The sequence below is a fragment of the Varanus komodoensis genome, unplaced genomic scaffold, assembly GCF_004798865.1.
Source record: "Varanus komodoensis strain SLA01 unplaced genomic scaffold, ASM479886v1 scaffold1, whole genome shotgun sequence".
In the NCBI taxonomy this organism is placed as follows: Eukaryota; Metazoa; Chordata; class Lepidosauria; order Squamata; family Varanidae; genus Varanus; species Varanus komodoensis.
In genome coordinates this window covers 62410523-62429479 of record NW_025335268.1, presented here as the reverse complement: position 1 = coordinate 62429479, position 18957 = coordinate 62410523, and positions in this window count along the sequence as shown.

Genomic DNA, 18957 nt, shown 5'->3' with positions numbered 1-18957 from the left:
TGGGACATGTTCCTAAGTGCTTTGACTCAGAAGAATGTATTCTTTGATTATCCTACTTAGAGTAGACCCATTTAAATGAATAGGGCTTCAACAACGGATACTGTTACCCAATGTGTAGAATCATTATGATGTATAATGGCTGGGTCAAAAAAAGCATATGGTCTAACTGCCTCCAGAATGAAGGCTATCGGTCAGATCCAGCAGCCAGTTAATTTGAGGTGCCAAATTAACCTCAATTATCAGTAACAAAGTTGATAAGTTACTTCTACGTCCTATTAAAAATAATGATAATAATTAAAGTTTTTTCTTCGGCTGATTGGCAGTTAAGGCTGCAATCAATTATCCTTATTTCCAGATAGACATGTATAGTTCTCCAGGGTTTTTGTTCTGATTTCAGTCAAATATGTGTCAAGATTTGAGACTGTGGTATCAAGATGTGATCTTGTATGCACTTTGGATCTAGGCATGAATGAATGCTGATCCATTCTATCATTAGTTAGTAGCATTTTTAACCCTAGCTGCTTCCAAGAATTTCAGGATGGTGTAGATAGATATTATCTCGTTTTATCATCCCAGTTACCTTGCAAGGATGGGCAGAGGAGAGCGGGAGAGACATTCTTTATGTAAGACAAATATTCCTGTGTCGGGAATTTGAACTCAGCTTTCCAAATCTTTGTCCACTGCACTTTTGGAATCCAGTTTCTAGTCTGGAAGGTGTTCCATTGATATTAGGAATAGTAAATAAATCTAAATCCTTGCACTTTAGCTTTATTGGGCTCTTATGAGCCATGTTCTACTGGAAAGCAGTCTGGTTTCATTCATCAAAAATGGATAGATCAAAAACTACAGGCTAGAGGGAACTCTACTTCCAAACCAAACTTGATTAGTCTGAAATCCAGGGATTCTTCATGGAAATGTATATTCATTCCTTAAAAATTTGACTCATAATTTGCTTGAAAGTACTTTCTTCCATTCTTAAGGTATTATGATACAGCCAAATTCAAGTACTTCAGTGGGAGATTTAATCATGTCCTTAACTTTCCTTTTAGAATCAATAGCATGTAAACTTTTTAACTTTGTATGGACAGTGGCCAAATATTTTCTTGCTTGCTTGAATGAGATATAATAATTGTTAAGGCCACCATTTCAAGCAGTTTCCATGTGCTTACATTATGCTGGTAGAATATCACTTACTGGGAAGTCATGTAGTTCTCCATTTTGGGAAATGGAGAACTTCATTTCTTCAGTTTGCCTCATTAAAAAGCATTTTATGCCAGCCATTATTGATTAGGACAGGGTGTTGATGTGTAGAGGTATTGGTAGTAATGACTTGCAAGGCAAGTAGATGCTGAGGATAAAAATAAGAGAGCTTGAGGCAGGAGTGAGGTCAAAGAAGGGTTTCTAGATAAAGACAGCTTCAAGGAAGTTACAAAGAGGGCAATTAGACCAGCATCTTAGTTGAGCTAATAGGGCAGGAGAGTGTGAAAGTAAATAGAAACTGGCATAGGAACAAGGCACACTTGAGAGGGCTATGCAGGGTGGCGCTAGGTACTGAAAAGAACCCAGGGCTCAGAGCTACAGGACCAATCCAAGTACAGAAAAACAAAGATTTGCATACAGGGATTTGAATATGCTTGCAGTGTGTGTTCCTCTTTCTCTCCTTATTTTTCTCTGCATGTCTTTAAAGGACCCTGACTCTTACAGGCTCCCCTATTTGCAAAAAGGAATGAATGGCCAGGGGAAAGGAGACATCTGATTTGGGGGGTGGGGAACAATATGAGGACCTCAAGCAGAAAGATCCAAAGGAGGCAGCAGGAGGCAACCCAGGAGTGGGCAAAATAGAACCTAATGCAGAGGAATCAGATGTGATAGAGGTTGTCAGGAGCCCTGGACCTCTACTTCAGCAAGTGCCCATGGCAGCAGGGTGGTAGGGCAGATGGCCTCCCAAAGATCAGAGGCTCTCAATGAAAGATTCTGAGCTGCAGTCCTAGTGGGACAACCCCTAACATTGTCCTGAGAACATGCAGACAAGAAGAAAGAACTAGAATTTGACAGAAGTAAAACAGAAGAGATTCTTTGGAAAGGTTTGAAGTTTCACAGTGGTTGCAGGTAGAAACAAAGAAAGGGGAGGAATTCTGTGGCCCTCCAGGTGTTGTTGGACCTCTGACTATTGGCCATGCTGGTGAGGGTGGGTAGGAATTGACGTCCAACAGCAACTGGGTAGCCACAGATTCCCCAACCATCTTTTACAGCTGATGCAGTGAAGTGGGACATGTGGATATTATCTAGTCCATTTGAAAAGAATGGGGGGAAATCAGTTTCAGTCCTGGTTCAGAGCTGGATTGTGGGTTAGATAGTTCCAGAACAGGATATAAGAGGCCTGATTCATAGTGGATCCTTAGAAGGGTGAAGTACTTCTTCTGCTCCACCATGAAGGTGATGTGCAGTGTGAGACCTCACTGAAATGCCCAATCACATGAAAACCCCACTCATATGATGCTATAAACAGACACACTCACAGATTATATATTACACATCAGCAGAAGGTATCCTGCTGTGCAAATATTTTAGATTACAGCCCCCATAAACCAAAGCCAGTATGATTAATTGTCAGGTAATCATAGTCCAAAATATCTGTAGGGCGACAAGTTGCCTACCCATTTGATGCATGATGGAGAGGAGGTGAGAAATGTTGCTCCTCCACTGTGTCAGGCCCCAGGTGATATATAAGCTAGAAGCCATTCTGGCAGTTTTAGCACAACAGTAAAAAGCAGTGATGTGTTTGAGTCCTTTACTCCAGGTTTCAAGTCAAGTCTCAAGTCTTTACTTTCAAGTCCAAGTCCGGTATCAAATCACTGCAAGAAAATTTTGAGCGAGTCTCAGGTCTCTTCTCAAGAGCCAACAAAAAAAAAAAAAAAAAAAAAAGGGAAGTGGTGGTGGAGCGTGTGTGTGGGGTTGGGAGAGCTGTAACCCCCTCCTGATATTCCTGCCCTAACCCTTGCCTTTCCTTCCCCCTATCCTGAAACTTGCTCCCTTCCATTTCTTCCCTCATGCCAAAAAAAAAAAAAAAAAAATACAAGAAGAAAAACAGAACTGAACCTTTCCTTCCCCTCCCCTCCCCTCCCCTCCCCTCCCCTCCCACTGCCTCTGCTGTGTTCATGCCTTCCAGGATATCTTATCATATGGTAAGCACTGTAGAGACTTAGTTGTGCAACATGTAGAAATCTTGAGTCAAGTCATCTTTCATTGCTCCTGAGTCAAGTCCAAGCTGAGTCACTTATATGACTTGAATTAGACTTGGGAGTGAGTCGCTTGACTTCAGTCACCGACACTGGTAAAAAGTGATCCTGTTATACACAATCTAGAGGTGAATCCTCAAGATTGTGCTTCTCCAGTTGTGTTGCATTCCAACTTCCATCATGGCCAGCTGGCCATGACAGCCATTTTCTGGGTACAGCTGGGTCACAAAAGCCCCACTTTCCCAATTTGGAAAGACTGTAAGAGAAGTATTTCCCCCCAAAATGGATATACAAGGCAGAGGAGAGGTTGGAACTCCAAAACAGAAACCTGCACTTTAGAATCTGCAGCTTTCTGCTCCCACACTTATTCCACAGAAGGAGAACCCACTGAGGCTCAGAGATGAGGCTCCTAGAGGCATTCTTGGAAATAAGGCTGGCATTGGCAGTTGTCCCTTTGCCTTGCCATGTTGCAGCCTCCCAGTCTGTTTTTTTTTAATACAAATTGTACAAAATGAAAGTAAAAAATCAGGAGGCACAAGGAACCTGGTACACACCAAGAAGGTGACAGCAGGTGTACTGGTGCTCCTGGGTACTATGCTGGGGAACCAGACACAAAGCATTTGCACTCTAGACCTGAGCTACAGTTCTCCCCTTAAGGAAATATTCCTATTGCAACTCGGCACACATGTTCTAGACAACCTATAAGACAGCAAATGCTGTCTTGTACTGTAGTCCACTTTAGTATTTGGATATCTGAGATCAGGACCAAGCAACTTGTGGCCCGTCATCCCTCATCACTGACTATACTGGCTCGAGCAGTAGAAAAGGGGAAGACTTGCAACTTTGGTGCCTAAAGCAAGACTCAAGGTCTCTTTCCGAGAGTATTATTATTAATAATAATAAAATTTCTATACCTCTTGTTGCTGAAGCTCTCTGTGGGTTCATAATATTTAAGTCACCCATCCAGGTTTCAACCAGGCCCTAACCTGCTTAGCTTCCATGATTAGGCAGGATCAGGCACTTCAGACTATATGGAACACCACAGAAATGCATGGTGTTTGGTATCTGTATTGTGAAAAAGAAATGCCAGCTGCTCCATGGTTTGATGATGATTTTATGGAAAGTGATGACTAATATTTCCAGCCTGGAAAGCAAACATAGTTCTTTTATTTGGCATTGCTGAATGCTCTCCTTCCATGCTCTCCTTCTTCTGTGTAACTACTTTATCAGTTCACTGAATGTGAGGAGCCCCAGGGATGAAGCTTCAAGGTAAAAAGAAGCCCTTTAGCACACATGCCAATTAAGCACCCATGCAAGGAGAAGGTAAATGCTGTTTACTGATGTACTAAATTTTCTCATGTAAGCATTCAAAACTCATTTAAACTCATAAATATCAGATGGAGTCAAAGTAAGGTGACAGGAAAGGGAGCTACATCCCAGAAGGATAGCCCTTTACAAACTTAGAGTTAGCAGCCTAAGCTTTAGGTTGCTAGTAGGAGGTTGAAATCCAGGTCCACCAAGATGGCTTTCTCTGAAATACTACTTGTTGTGAATACATCTATAACCCTTTCCCTTCCTAGAAGATCTCTAGGAGATGAAGGTGAAAATGTGTCCACTTTCCCAAATAAAGATTGGAAGAGAACAGGCCATGAGCTTATGAGAAAACATGATAGCCAATCAAAGAAGCCTAAGGCCATCACAGAACATCAGAGTGTCTACATCAGAGCTGCCTGGGGAGGAAAACCACAGATGGGTGTTTCTGGGTTAAGGCTAGAAGCTTCCCAGCCAAGCCAGGAGAGCTGAAGGTCACATAACACAACTCTTGAAAGGGGTTGCAACCTGGTGCCTGAAGGGTGCTACACTGAGCCTAGGCAATGTTTATCTGGATTTCCAAAAGGCTTTTGAAAAAGTTCCTTATGATTGAGTCAGCTTGGCAGTCCTGGAATATGAGGAGCTGTCCCCTTATGGGTAAGTAACTGGTTAAAGAATAGACAGCTAACAGTGAGCATAAATGGTAAATTCTCCCACTTGAACTGTGCATCTAACAGTGGAGTACTGCAAGGATCTGTCTTGGGGCTAATGCTTTTCAGCCTGTTCATACATTATCTGGAAATAGACTGTGCAATGAGATGGCTACGTCCTCTGCTGACAAATTATTTAAGGTGGTTGAAACAAAAAAGGATCTCACAGAGCTCTAAGAGGAACTTTTCAAAATAGGAGAATGGGCATCAAAATGGCAATACAAATTAGTATGAGCTAAAGTGCTATAGTTAGGGTAAAAATATACTAACTTTAAGTATATGCTGATGGGATGGAATCCCCAAAAAATAAAAAATGGGGTTGTGGTGAACAATTTGTAGCTGTTTTGCCTATTAGCAAGGAGAAGCATCTGTCTCTAAAATTATGCGGAAATAAAGAAAATGATTTTTGTTGTTATTGCAAAAGTATGCATGACAGGGGAAGCAGAAACATTATATAGTTCCCTGGAGTAGGGGAGAAAGAGGGATATTTGAAGGACTGAAGGCATTTGATACGGATCTGACCAATAGGTACATTTCACATATTTCATGACAACAGATTGGGTAGCTACTTACAAGTGCAGTTGCAGAATGCACACTTTTTCACATGCTTGTATTTTGCATCCATGTTTATGTGCTCACTTGAAAAAATGGTGTCAAGAGACAAGAAAAGGTGAAGGGTAAGTGAAATTGACTCAGGAACAGGCAGCAGGCTTTACTTCAGAAGTCTCAATATTTACATTATTCAGATTCCCTTGTTCCAGCAGGATGAAGTCGATCAGCTTCTGGCCCAAGAAGCATGTGTGTACCATCCTGGCCCCTTCTGGCAGCATGCTTGGTTCAATGGCCATGCAGCTATTATCTCTCCACCCACAGCTGCACTAAATCCCTCTCCAAGATGGCTAAAAAGCCAAAGACTGGAAGCAAATGCTCCAGCAAGCAGAGTTCACCGAAGAAGCATTTTGACACAGAATTTACTGGCATGCCATGGAAACTGGCTGCCACCAAACCCTGACCTCTTTCTTGACAGTCATTCCACCCACAAGCATGCAGAAGACAAAATCTCATGGCTGGGGGTGAAGCCTGTGGGGAGACTGCAAGGTCTTTGGGAGCTTGAACCAAAAGAATTTGCACGACCTTTGTGATCAATGACAAGGATGACAACTGCCATGATGAATGAATGATGAAGACATCGACAATGGGCAGACGCAGTCTGGACAAATGTGAGGAGCACTCTTTTGCTGGAAAACATTGCATCAAATACAGAGGTTATGGAACCACAACACCAGAAAAGTGTGGCAACAAAAATCTTGCCACAAAATCCATTCCTCTCATTAAAGGCAGTTATATATGTAAGTGCAGGTATATATTTGTGTATTTCTGCAAACAATGAAGCACCAACACAGTTGGTTATGGGATTGTATATGCTTTTAATTCTATATAGAGTAGGCCCACTGAAATTAATTGGACTTAAGTTAGACTATCATTGGACAAACCATGATTTTGAACTTGAAAACCATGTAGATGGAATCACAAACATTCACTATAGAACTATATCAACCTGTTCAACTTTCTTTTGATTCAGATTGTGCTGCTGTTCCTTCCATTTTCCATTGTATTTTTCAATTAAAAGGGGTTGCATTGTTTTTCTTTTTCTTCTGGCATGCATTCTTTTGAGAAGAAATGCAATGCAGATTGTTTAGTCTTAGAAAATAGTTTCATGCATGGCCTGTTTTGTAGTCATTCACTGCATCCTAGATCTTGTAGTTTTAAAGCTGTATAAACACTTCAGGGTTCTTTCAAATGCATGTTTCACTCAAAAGGCTTTGCCTTGTAAGAGTACAAAGAGATGAGTTGGTGTGAAAGCAGTTAAGTTGCTGCCAAAATGTGAATACTGATACTGAATGATATATAATGATACACTGTGAATGCATTGTGGACTTCAGCATGGTTGTCAGAACCCCTGGAACAGGTTTCAAAAGTGCTGTTAACAATAATATGGCTCATGAACACTTTTATGTCCCATTGATCCCAGTGAGGGGGTGCAAAACTCACATACTGAGATTGAAAGAATGTAAAAGTGCCTAATATTGGATGAATCACAGTCCATTTTGGGGTGACCTCCCCACTTTTTACAAGAAAAAATAAAATCCTGTGGAACTTTTCTAGACCTTTTCAAATGCATTGTTCCCATTGTCTTTGCAGTTGTATATTCCAGCTCAAGGAACTTCAGTCCAATTAATCCTTAACTGTAAAGTTTCTGGGGTACTTTGAAGAGCTTATTAAAATATACCTGTTTAAACGCTTTATTTTTCAGGTGACTTTGTGAGCATTGGCTTATTTATTCAGTAGGGAAGCTGTACCATAGTATTACTTTGCACTGACTTTAACTTACTTTTCTTCATGTTTATTATTTATCGCAACAAGCTTCTGCACTGACTTTTGGAGAAGAGAGGGGAAGAGAAGGAAAAAGAATGAGGGCGCAATCTCTCCAACTCTAAGCACACAGAAGTCCCATTGATTTCTACCGGAGGGCTCAGCAACTGCTGAATGCCTTTCTCATAGTAAAGAAAGTCACAATCTCATTGAATTATTTTAAGGCTACAACAAAAGTAAAGCACTTTTTTCATTGACAGTTGCTACAGAAAGCAACAAAGGAGAGCTTTGACTGCAGGAAGTGTAGGCATAAAATAAATAAACAAACAAAAAAATGGTAAGGACCCCCACTTGATCAAAAGATCCTAATCGCCTATTTCCAGTATTGGACATTCAAATACCTCCAGAAGTCTAAAAAGCATGAATGAAACAATCTTCCACAATTCTTTGCCTGTGAGCAACTGGTATTCAGAGGTACGCTGCTTCTGAACAAGGAAGTTCATTTAATTATCACAGGCGATAGCTGCTGACAAGCCTGCCTTCAAAGGGTAAGGATAACTTAATTATCTGTTGTGTGATGAAATGTTTCCTTTTGTTTGTCCTATATCAACTGTCCACCAGTTCTGTTTTGCCTCCCCAATTCCAGTATTAGGCAAGAAGAAGAAATATTTTTCCAAACCGTCTTCATATGTATTTTCTTCTGTTTTGGTGATACAGCTGGGTAATTTTAGACCTTGTACTTAATAGTCTTATTGGGAGAGGAGGCATCCCTTTAGATGACCTCATGCATTACTTCTGTTGTAATAAAATTTATTATAATAAATATTATTATAGTAAACATTTAGTATATTTATATCCCATATTTTTCCTCCCAAGGCAGCTTACATAATTCTCCTCCTCCTCCTCTCCGTCCTATTCTCACAATGTCCCTTTGAGGTAGTTTGTCCAGAGTCTATGACTGGCCCAAAGACACCCAGAGAGCTCCATGGTTGAGTGAGGACTAAAGCCCAGATTTCCTGACTCAGTCCTGCCCTCTTAACCACCACCACCACATTGGCCCACAGCTGATGTTTCTCCCTCACCTCCTATTCCAGCTGCTATTTTGTGCTTTAAAACAGTTTCCATATTTATGATGTATTACTACAACAGTGCTATTTGCCAGCCTCAATATTTTACCTTTTTAAACAGCAGTAAAAAACCCCCTCTGAATATATGCAGTTTTGCATTTTCAATCTGCTTAAATCATAGCACTATCATGACACTGGGAATAAAATGGTGTTTGCTTCTAGATCTGCCAATCCCATTGGCCATTTTGACCCTTCCAGGCAGTAGAGCTCTGGTTTTGCCCCCAAGATTCATTTCTAACTGCACCATTGCTTTCTATTCCTGATTTTATCAACATATATCATCACTGAAGTTAGCGTTAATACTTATCATTTTCCCAGAACTTTCAGATGTACTGTCTATAATATTTATTATAATAAATTATAATATAAGACTAGTAGGTGCAAGACTGTAATCCTTGTAACAGCCTTGTAAGGAGGTCATTTTTACTATTTCCCATACTGTAGACAGGGAGGACTGAAGCTGAGTGAAATATTGCTGCCCTAAGACCACATAATGACTGGGTTCAGACAGCATGATAACTCATACTTAGGGGCTGTGTTTGGGTTGATTGCTGTGTTGTTTGAACCCATGGATTGCTAACTAATAGCACATGAACAGAACCTATGGTTTGTTGTTGGGCTATGAACTGTGGGTTCAGTTTGCTATCTGGGCTGGGTTCAGACATGATCATATATATTTCAACAATGGCCCATGGCTCAGGGACAACCCACATTCAATCCCTGAGCATGGGTTATTGTGTTGTCTGAACCCAGTCAATGAATGCAAGGTAAGGGACTTCTGGTCTCTCATAATTTGTTTGGAACATCTGCACTGAATGAAGCCCACTGTTCTGTCACACAAACATGCAGTCCTACTTATGGCAAGTTTCTTAATGTCAGCAGGATAATTTAGACTGAATGTTCATCTGTGTCATTTTTTAATATTGTTGAAAGAGTGGGAGTCAGAAATCCTTGCCCAAACTACTACAGAGTAGTTAGCCACCCACAATTACACCTTAATCTACTTTCTGCTGACCTCTGGACTATATTGCATGGACTCTCATCAATACAATACTAAGAAATAAGGATGAATCCTATCTATGCTTAGAAAAAAAAGTATTCCTTAGCCAGCATGGACTTTCTGAATACCTAAACATTGCACCCTAAGATTAGTATTTCTATAATTGCCATCAATAATATTGTTTCTACCCTTAAGAAACAATCGTGGCTGTTTCTAGGCAGAATGTGCTTGAAATTATTTGGGCCACCATCCCATCAAGGTCTAATTAGGTTACTTACTCCCCCCCCCCCCCCCCACATTTCCCCCTCCCATTCTTCTCAGGAGCTGTCACGACCAATTGCTGGTCTGGCAAGTCCCACAGTCGAGAGAGAGCAGAGGGAGGAAGGAGGCGGGGGAGAGAGAGACATTAACCTTCTCCTTTGGCAGGGTCCGCCTCTTTTATGTGCTCGGCTTCTCCGGGCCAGCTTTGTAAATCTCCTCTCAGGGAGGAGCGTCCAGGCGGGTGGAAGGCCGAGCACAATGAGACCTGAGAATTTCTGTCACTCTCCGCATATGGTCCGAAGTGCTTTAATCCCAATTAGGGGCGGCTGACACACGGTCCTATTCATCCCCCTCGGCTCTTGAATACATTTGCCTAGAAATGAACTTCGCCCATAGAGGCGCCGCTAAATGTGCCCAACAGCAAGGAAAATCGAATTGAGGCCGGGGCTCCCTGGAAGGCGAGGGCCGGGAGAAAAGGTATGAATTTATAAGGTACACCGAAACATCGCCATTCAGCCCCAAGTCGGGTGACTTTTCTTTGCACCCTGTCAACCGAAAGAGCCGCGAGATAAGTGGGCCAAGCCAGGAAAAAAGGGAGGGCGAGAGAGGAGGGGAAGAAAGCCGAAGGAGAAGGCGAAGAAGAAAAAGAGCGAGAAAAAAGCGCGGCGACTCCTTTCGACAGACTTTGAATACGTTATGCGGCAAGTGGCCCTTTCGCTTTTGAAAGGGGCCGATTGTGTGCGGCGCCTTCCAATGCCGCCGCTTCGCTTCAGCATTCCGGCGGCGCGAGCACCACCAGCGCGCGGGCACCGCAGCCGCCGGGCCGGGCCCGGGCCCGGGAAGGGCCTTTCTTTAGAAGGTGGAATTTTCCAGCCGCCCCGAAGCGCGTCGGCTGGGAGCCGCGCTCGGTGGAAGCGGGCGATTCAGCCCAGGCCGAGATCGTGTCATCTGCCGGGGTTCCCATAGAAGCCTAATTACTATTCAAAAGCTGCTCCAATATCCCACCCGCATCTCGTCTGCCCCGCACAGCTGGTTGAGGGCCGCGGAGAACCACCTCGCCCAGCCACCAAGCAAGCCCCGTTTCCGGGCGGCCTTGTCTTTTTGGCGTCAATAATAATAATAATGAATTTATTATAATGCATGATAATTATTAGAGTTTATAAGCAATAATACGTATAATCATTACAGGGAATATTATCATCAACAACAACAACAACAACAGATTCTTATAGGAACATCAACAGAATAGGCCTTGATTGGAGCCCGAATGAGGGCCTGCCCGGGCTTCTCCTCCCTGCCAGGGCCAGGTGCCTGGACACGGACCAGAGCAACACGCGCTCTCCAGTCGAGGGTAGGCCCGATCCAATCAGAACCGAGGGGCATTTCCAGGGCTTCAGCCTAGAGTGGGCAACCTGTGGCTCTCCAGATGCATCAGGCCTAGCCAGAGTGGCCCATGTCCAGGGACGCCCAATCGCCACCCTCCAGGCCCGGTTGGACCGAACCAATTCGGAAAGGCCTCGCGCGGGCACAAGGAAGCGTCCTGTGACACACGTGCCCGCAGAACTGGACCACAGACTGCGTGGACTCTCTCCACTTGAGGACAGAAGTGCTTCTCGCTATGGCTGCCGGTAAAACAGGAGCTCTTCGGAGTCAAGAGCTGCGACCCAGTTTGCTTCTTGATGTGCTCATTTTCCACACACAGAGAGGACCTTGGCTTTAGTTTGCTTGTGGCGTTTGACTCAGAGGAAATCTTCTATATATGACCGGACAGGCTAAAATGGTGCGATTTGTTCTAGCACTTCTGGATGCCTCTGCTCTATTGCCTGGGTAGATCGGGCCTCAGTCTCGGGCCAGTGAATAAAGGTGGAAGTACATGTAGAGGTGCATGCCTTCCGGCACTGGTTAACTACAGTCCTACCGAATGTCACCGGGGACAGATAAGTCAGGTAAAGTGTGTGCCTTAAAAAGAAAAAAGATATTAGCCACTGCTCTGAGCATATCTTATCCAAAATACCCTTTCCCCCATTATCTGGGATTAGTGCTTGCTTTTAGGTGGCACTTTCCTTAAAAAGAAAATACTGCCAAACAGTACTTGTGGGATTTGTAGTATCCCTGCCTGTTCAGAAGAAAAGATAATTAAGATGACAGTGCCCCTGTGCATGTGCAGAACTCCTTTCTCTTTACTTGCAATAACTGAGAGGAAAGGAAAGACTGGGCTTCTCAGTCAGAGTACCTGGCCTTCTAGCAGGCTTCAAAACAGCACATTTCATTTTAGGCTTTCATAATTTGTTAAATTTTGGATTTTCACAACTTAAAGGGAAGACAGACAAAAACAGAAGAATTCCTATGAAAGATGATCCTGATGCTGGAGAAAAAACTATGTAGACTGGGGCATACTGAGAGTTGTAGGCCTTTTCTTTCTGTCTAAAATTGCCTGGGAATGTGCCCCCCCCCTTTTGAAGGCGCCCACAAAGCAGCTGTCAGAGTAAATCCTCTTCCCTTCACCTCAATTTTAGGATATAATTTTAGGCAGAGTTCTTAGATGGATTCCAAAGAGACAAATATTACCAGTCAAAAGCAGATCACATGACTGCTATCCTGGAATAAGTTTCTTTTTAATGTGTCTGTTAATACACTTCCCCCACTGCAGCCATAAGGGGTAGCAATGTTATTTTTAAAATAAAATTTTAAGGGGGCACTAAGTAATTTTATTAAGGAAGAATAATTCACATCTGGGTTTGTGGGACAAGGGCTGAGCTGGGAGAGCCTGAAGTTTGTCACAATGGAAAAATGGATAATGGCTTGATGAAAGGTGCTCTGGTATAAAAGGTTGAACTTGAAAGCTTTCCTATCCAGGTCTTACCTGTTCATTGACTCTGATTAGATGGCCATGTAGAATGTTCTTTATCCTACAAAATGTGTTGACTTCTATGATTCCTATATTCGAACTTGAGATGGGGAATGAAGATGGATGCAAGAAGCTCTAAGGAAACAAGCCTTTGCATTTTTAGAAAGGCTTAACTGTTCCCATGCTTGCTGGGGAATGTTGGAAGTTGTGGGACTTGCTTTCCCTGCCCCCCCCCGCAAAGATGCATAGGATTGCCCCTATCTAATTTCAGAAAATCAGCATTAGATGGAGTGGGGAGGGGCACCATTCTGTCTGGAATGCATAGTTTATTTGAAGGCTGCCTTCCCAAACAGGAGTGGGATTTTGGTCGGAGGGGAAAATTGCTTGTTCTGTTTGCACTGGGAGAATCTGGAATGAACTTCCAGCATTTCTTTCTTTCTCGCTCTCTCTCCTCATCCCCCTTTTTGTTCAAGTTATGCACTGTGTCCCCCCCACCGCATAATGGAGCTGGCCCTGTATACAGGCATTCATGCTGGTTTGAATGTAATGTTGAACCTTCTCAGTGCCGGAGCAGTTTGATGGTTTGAATGGAACTCCCTGGTGGGACATTGCTAAGCGCTACGGTGCCTCTTTGGACGCCTGTTGTTCCTTAACATTCATGCCTCATTATGGGGCAACCTGTTCAAGCCAAAAGAGAGCCAGCCCTGAAGCCAAAGGCTTCCTTCGGGGGACGTTGGCAGTTCAGCGTTGGAGAGGGAGAGAGGAGGGAAGGCTGGCTCAGGGAAGGGGGGCACCTCTCTTTCGGTCGCTGGGCAAAAGTGATTTCCCCCCTTTTAACTGGTCTTTCCAACGGCCCAGTTGAAGTGTCTCAAAAGGGACTAGTGGAATGTTTTGAGTCCCAACATTGTCTCAGAATAAAGCTCGAAGCATGTAATTAATGTGTCCTTTTAATAAGGGACAATAAAGCCGTTCAAGCTATTTAATTTCATTTAATTTTCCATCCCATTTGCTCCCAAGGTTCCTTTTTTTTAATGAACACCCAGCCTTTCATGGCATAGCTTGCTCCAATGGGCACATTAGATCGATTTCAGCCTGCTTTTTTAGGGAAAGGTGCGGCGGAGAAGGGGGAGAAACAAAAATCAAAGCAAAGAGAGTACTTGCTTCTTTCTTTTTCTTTTAGCAAGTGAAGGGAGCATTTATTGTAACGGAGGGACTCTTCAAGGCGGGCAATTGACCCATAATATATAATATTAAGAAAAACAGATTGTATCGACTTGAGAAAACTGGCGTGTGAAAGCTTGGCTGCCTCTCTTCCGTAGCTGCGGTCTGTCCCAAGGGAGAGCGTGGCAAGAGAGAGGGGGGTACGTGCGAATAACGTCCCCCTCTGAATCCGGGGCCGCTTCGGCGAAGGCGGTTCGCGTGGCGTTCACGCTCTTTGACTGGGAGCCGGCGCTGAACCAATGGTTCCGGAGGGTGGCTTTTTAATTTTTCTTTTGGCCATCGATCAGTACCCTTGGGGTGAGGAGTGGTGGTGGGGGGCAGGCGGTATATTTCAACCGGGTGTCACCCGAAAGCCGGCAGGCCAGAGGTTAGACGGACTTGTTCTTGGCCTGAATTTATTGCCCTCCGGGTTTTGTTGAGCTCTTTGCTTCCCATTCAGGATGCAGATCACAGGGGTCATCTTCAGTGAGCCTCCCCCTACCTCCGACTGAAAGCCCCTGCAGCAAGGGGATTGGCGTAATTTGGGAATAAACCCAAATTAGTTCTTTCTGAGACCGTGCTTATCCTGTTTCACCTGACCCAGGGGAAAAAGAAAAGTTTTCTTTTTGGTCTTGGGTCACTACAACAGTAGGTTAATTTCACGCGTGGTGTTACAGCTCCCCTCCCCCGCACCAACGTTTGCCTTTCCCAGTAATCCGAATTTCAACCCTACTTGACTTGCCAGGAATATCTATCTGTCCAGTCTGAATCTGGCAGAACTCTCCGGCATGCTAACCCACATTAGTGCCTTGTACGTTGTAAGGCTACTGTCCTGAACATACTTAGTCTGCAAACCGATACCCCCCCCCCAGGGCATAAACCCTGTTGAACTCCGTGGGATTTACTTCTGAGTACAATCTACAGGATCTCCTGTTAGCCAGTGAGTTCCATTGATGGAATGCACATCTAGATTTTCGCTGCTTGTGACACTTTTGAAAACACTCTAACATTTCTGAAGAAAATGGAAGATGCCACACTGCAAATAAAATCTTCTTAAATTCAAATAGAAATTGCATGCTCAAGAACTCTTGTCCTTGACTGGAAGCAACTAATTCTAGAAAGGCAGCCTTGTTCTTCCTGTAGTAAGCAGCAGTGCAGTGTCTCCTCAGAAGTAGGTTCCATCGTCTGCCAAGGTGCTTCCTCCAAGGTGCATGGGTACAGGATAGATGGTAGCCAAGAAGCTTGTAGCACAGTAAACTGATACTTTTATTGTGGTTTAAGCTTCATTGCTTGTTTTCATTGGATGCGAAAAGGTAGAATCCTTTATAGTGTTTGTCTCAATGGTATCCAAGATGCTCTTGGCCTAGGCCAGGGGGTTGGCAAGGTGTGACTGTAACTCCATCAGTTCTGTCTGAAGGACCACAGGTTGCCTAGCCTGTGTTAAAACAAATCTTTGTTAGAGAACTGTTTATTTTATTTATATCCCACCATTTTATTTCTTGCAAGGAACCCAGGCTAGTTTATATAAATCTTCCTCTCCATTGATCTCCATGAGACAGCCTCTGTTATTGGGTGGAATAGAAATTAATTAAATAATTAAATGATAACCTCGTGAGGTAAGTTAGGCTGGAGTGACAGACTGGCTCAAAGTCAGCCAGTGAGCTTCACTGTCAAGTGGGATTAGAGCTGAGTCTCCTGGGTCCTAGCCAACTCTGACCACTACACCACACTGAATCTTTGTTTGAGACAAGAAAAAAATACACCCCCTACCTCTTAATTGCCTCAGCTAACAAGTCACTAAAGATAAAGCCCATGTATTTATTTGGAAGTAGGGATTCCAATTTTTTGTGGAGTTTGCTCACAAATGTAATGTGGCATCTAAGATTGGAACATTCATGACTTGGCAATTACTTCCATACTAACTTAAGTTAGTAAGATTTACTTCAGTGTAAACATTCCTAGATTTGGAATGTTAAATTAGTCTCCTGGGTCTTCGTTCCAACTTCAGTTAAACTACAGTGGTAGAAGCACAATGGAACTTACTCCTGAGCAGGCATGGCTTGGATTGTGCTGTTTGGCCTCTAGGTAGTGTTGGAACCAGTGCATGCCTATTCAAAAGCCCCAGTAGGTTAAGTGGGGCTCCTATGCACAAGTAACCAGTGGCAGAACTGCTGCCAAAGTGTGCTGTTTTAGTCCCACATACCTTCAACCCCACAGCACCCATAAAAGCATGTGTACCTTGGCACCCCCCAGAAATTTACACTACAACTCCCATCAATCCCATTATGGCCAATGGTCACCAGTTTGGGGAACTGTGGTTCAGAACATCTGGAAGGTGCCAAGTTGCCTATGCTCCATGAAAGAATCTGTGGGGAGAGTTTGCTGGGCTCCTCAACATACTGCATGAAAGCACAGTCAGTTGATTTCAACTGGACTGCACTTTGCATTGATGCAATTAGGCAAAATGACAGTCAGAGACCTTTCCTTTGCAGGCACCTAAGGAAGCAAACCTACACATGTTTATACAGGAAAAAGATGGGAATACTGGCAGGGTTGTAGGACTTCTTGTCTGAACATGCATAGGATTGTACTTTGATTTGATCTGTCATTTGATGCTCAGTGTAGCTTCTAAAAAGAAATCTCTCTCTCTCGTTTTTTAAAAACAATTCTTGCTGTGGGGGAAGACAATGAGGTTCTACTAGAGACAAGACATGTTGTGTCTGTGTATTTACTGAACACCACAAACTTATCTGTATTGAATGGAGATCTGCTTCAGTTTCTGAATGCTAAGAGCAGCCAAATAAAACAAACCTTGTTGGGCTGAATAGAACCCAAAATCAAAGGACATGATAACATTTTCATGAAATGTATAAGAAAATCCAGCCCATCGTACACCTCATCCCTAGGCACCCTCCCTGGAGAGTATCCCCTATTATACATAGCAGAACTTGCACTCCTGCCTCATCCATAAATATATGCAAAGAGGACTGATCTTCTGCACTTAGTTGGGTAGGAGATGATCTTTCAGCACAACCACTAGAAGTGCAGGAGGTCCTTGCTCTTTTGAAATAGAAGGACTACTATTTCAGCCTGCAAAACATTCTTGTAGAACTTTCATCAAAGTCAATGGACCCTGTACCTCCATTCTTTCTGTGCTTACTCCAGTGTTAATAGGATCGCAGCTAGACAAACCTAATCTATGGATGTTTACTCAAAAGCAATATCATAGAATCATAGAATAGTAGAGCTGGAAGGGGCCATGAAGGCCATTGGGCCCAACCCCCTGGTGTTGCAGGACACCAAGTTACACCATCCCACTCAGATGGCTGTCCAGCTTCTTTTTGAATGTCTCTAGTGTGGGAGAACCTATGACTTCTCTAGGCAACTGGTTCCACTGCTCTGACAGTGAGGAAACTTCCTGATATCTAGCCTGAATCTGGGTTGTTGCAACTTGAATTGATTATTCCGTGTCCTACACTCTGGCATCAGCGAGAAGAGATCTTGACCGGCCTCTTTGTGACAGCCTTTCAGGTACTTGTAGAGGGATATCATGACTATCCTCAGGGATATATGAGTGTCCTCAGTAGGAACCACTCCAAATAAACATGCTTAGGACTGCAGCCTTTTTTGCATGCAGGCCAGCTTGGTTTGTCTGGGCATGGTGCAGGAAAAGTGAAGCACTTTTAGGCGCCAATGATTTTGCTTGGAAAGGTGTAGGGGATAAAGTGCATACATTCTGCTTTTATTGAAATAAGTCAGATGTTAAAATATTTCAGCCAAATTGTGTCCCTTGTATTCAGGAAGACTGTCACATCATCGAAAAGCAATGTCAACTTGTTTCGATTGAACTTATGCCCAGTGGACTCATTTAGGAGAGACTTACACAGCCAGAGGTTGTGGGCAGAAAAGGTGGGCAGAAGGTGGATCTTCAGATGTTTTGGATCCTGTTACCCAGTATGACTGGCCAGAGCATCTTGGGCACTGTAGGACTTTTTCCACCTAAACATGCAAGGGATTGCACCTTAAATCATCTATCCAAACCCTTGGCATATATGCTTTAGCGAAAGTCTCAATGTAACAAACACAGTCGGGCAGGTTCTACTCAGACGCTATACTCAGCTTCTGGGGCCTTCCCCCAGTGCCAACCCGAAAGGAAGTTCGGAGAGCAGCTTCAAGCAGGGGGGTTTTCTCCGGGTGGGCCCCCCATCAGTGGAACGATCTTCCCAGTACAGTCTGCCTGGTAAAAACCTTGTCATCTTTTTGGCACCAAATTAAGTCTTTACGCCGAGGCTTTTAAAAATATACTTGGCTATCCATTGGTTTGAGGGGATCACCCAACCCAGGCATTGTCCTTTTACAGGGTCTTTCTTTACTGTATGTTTTAGTTGTTTTCATTTTTAGTGTTTCTTTGATAAGATTTTATGGTATTTTATTGTGATTTATTTCCTTGTTTTTATGAACGGCTGTAAACCACTCAGAGAGCTTTGGGTATAGGGTAGTATAGAAATGAAACCAATTGTCATGAATAGTGATATAGAAAAGAGTGAGCCTGTGCCCACACACACACTTATACATGGCAGCAGAGAGTAACAGAAGCAGATGAGTACCTCTGGTTCTCTAAAGCAACCTGCAGCACCACTTAGTGCCAATTGGGCCAATTCTATGAGAGGGAATGGAACAAACAAAAGGAAACTTTAAGGACTTGTTCTGTTGAAAGTGTGTGAACGGTTCTGAATGGTTCCTGTACATGAGAAACTAAGGATCAAGTTTGTGCAAGCAAACTATATATGCTTACCTGCAGGTAAAATGGGAGCACATTCTGCGTAAACACACACAGTGTTGCATTGGAAGTCTGTGTAGGAATTTGGAGTAAGATCATCCCCTCTGC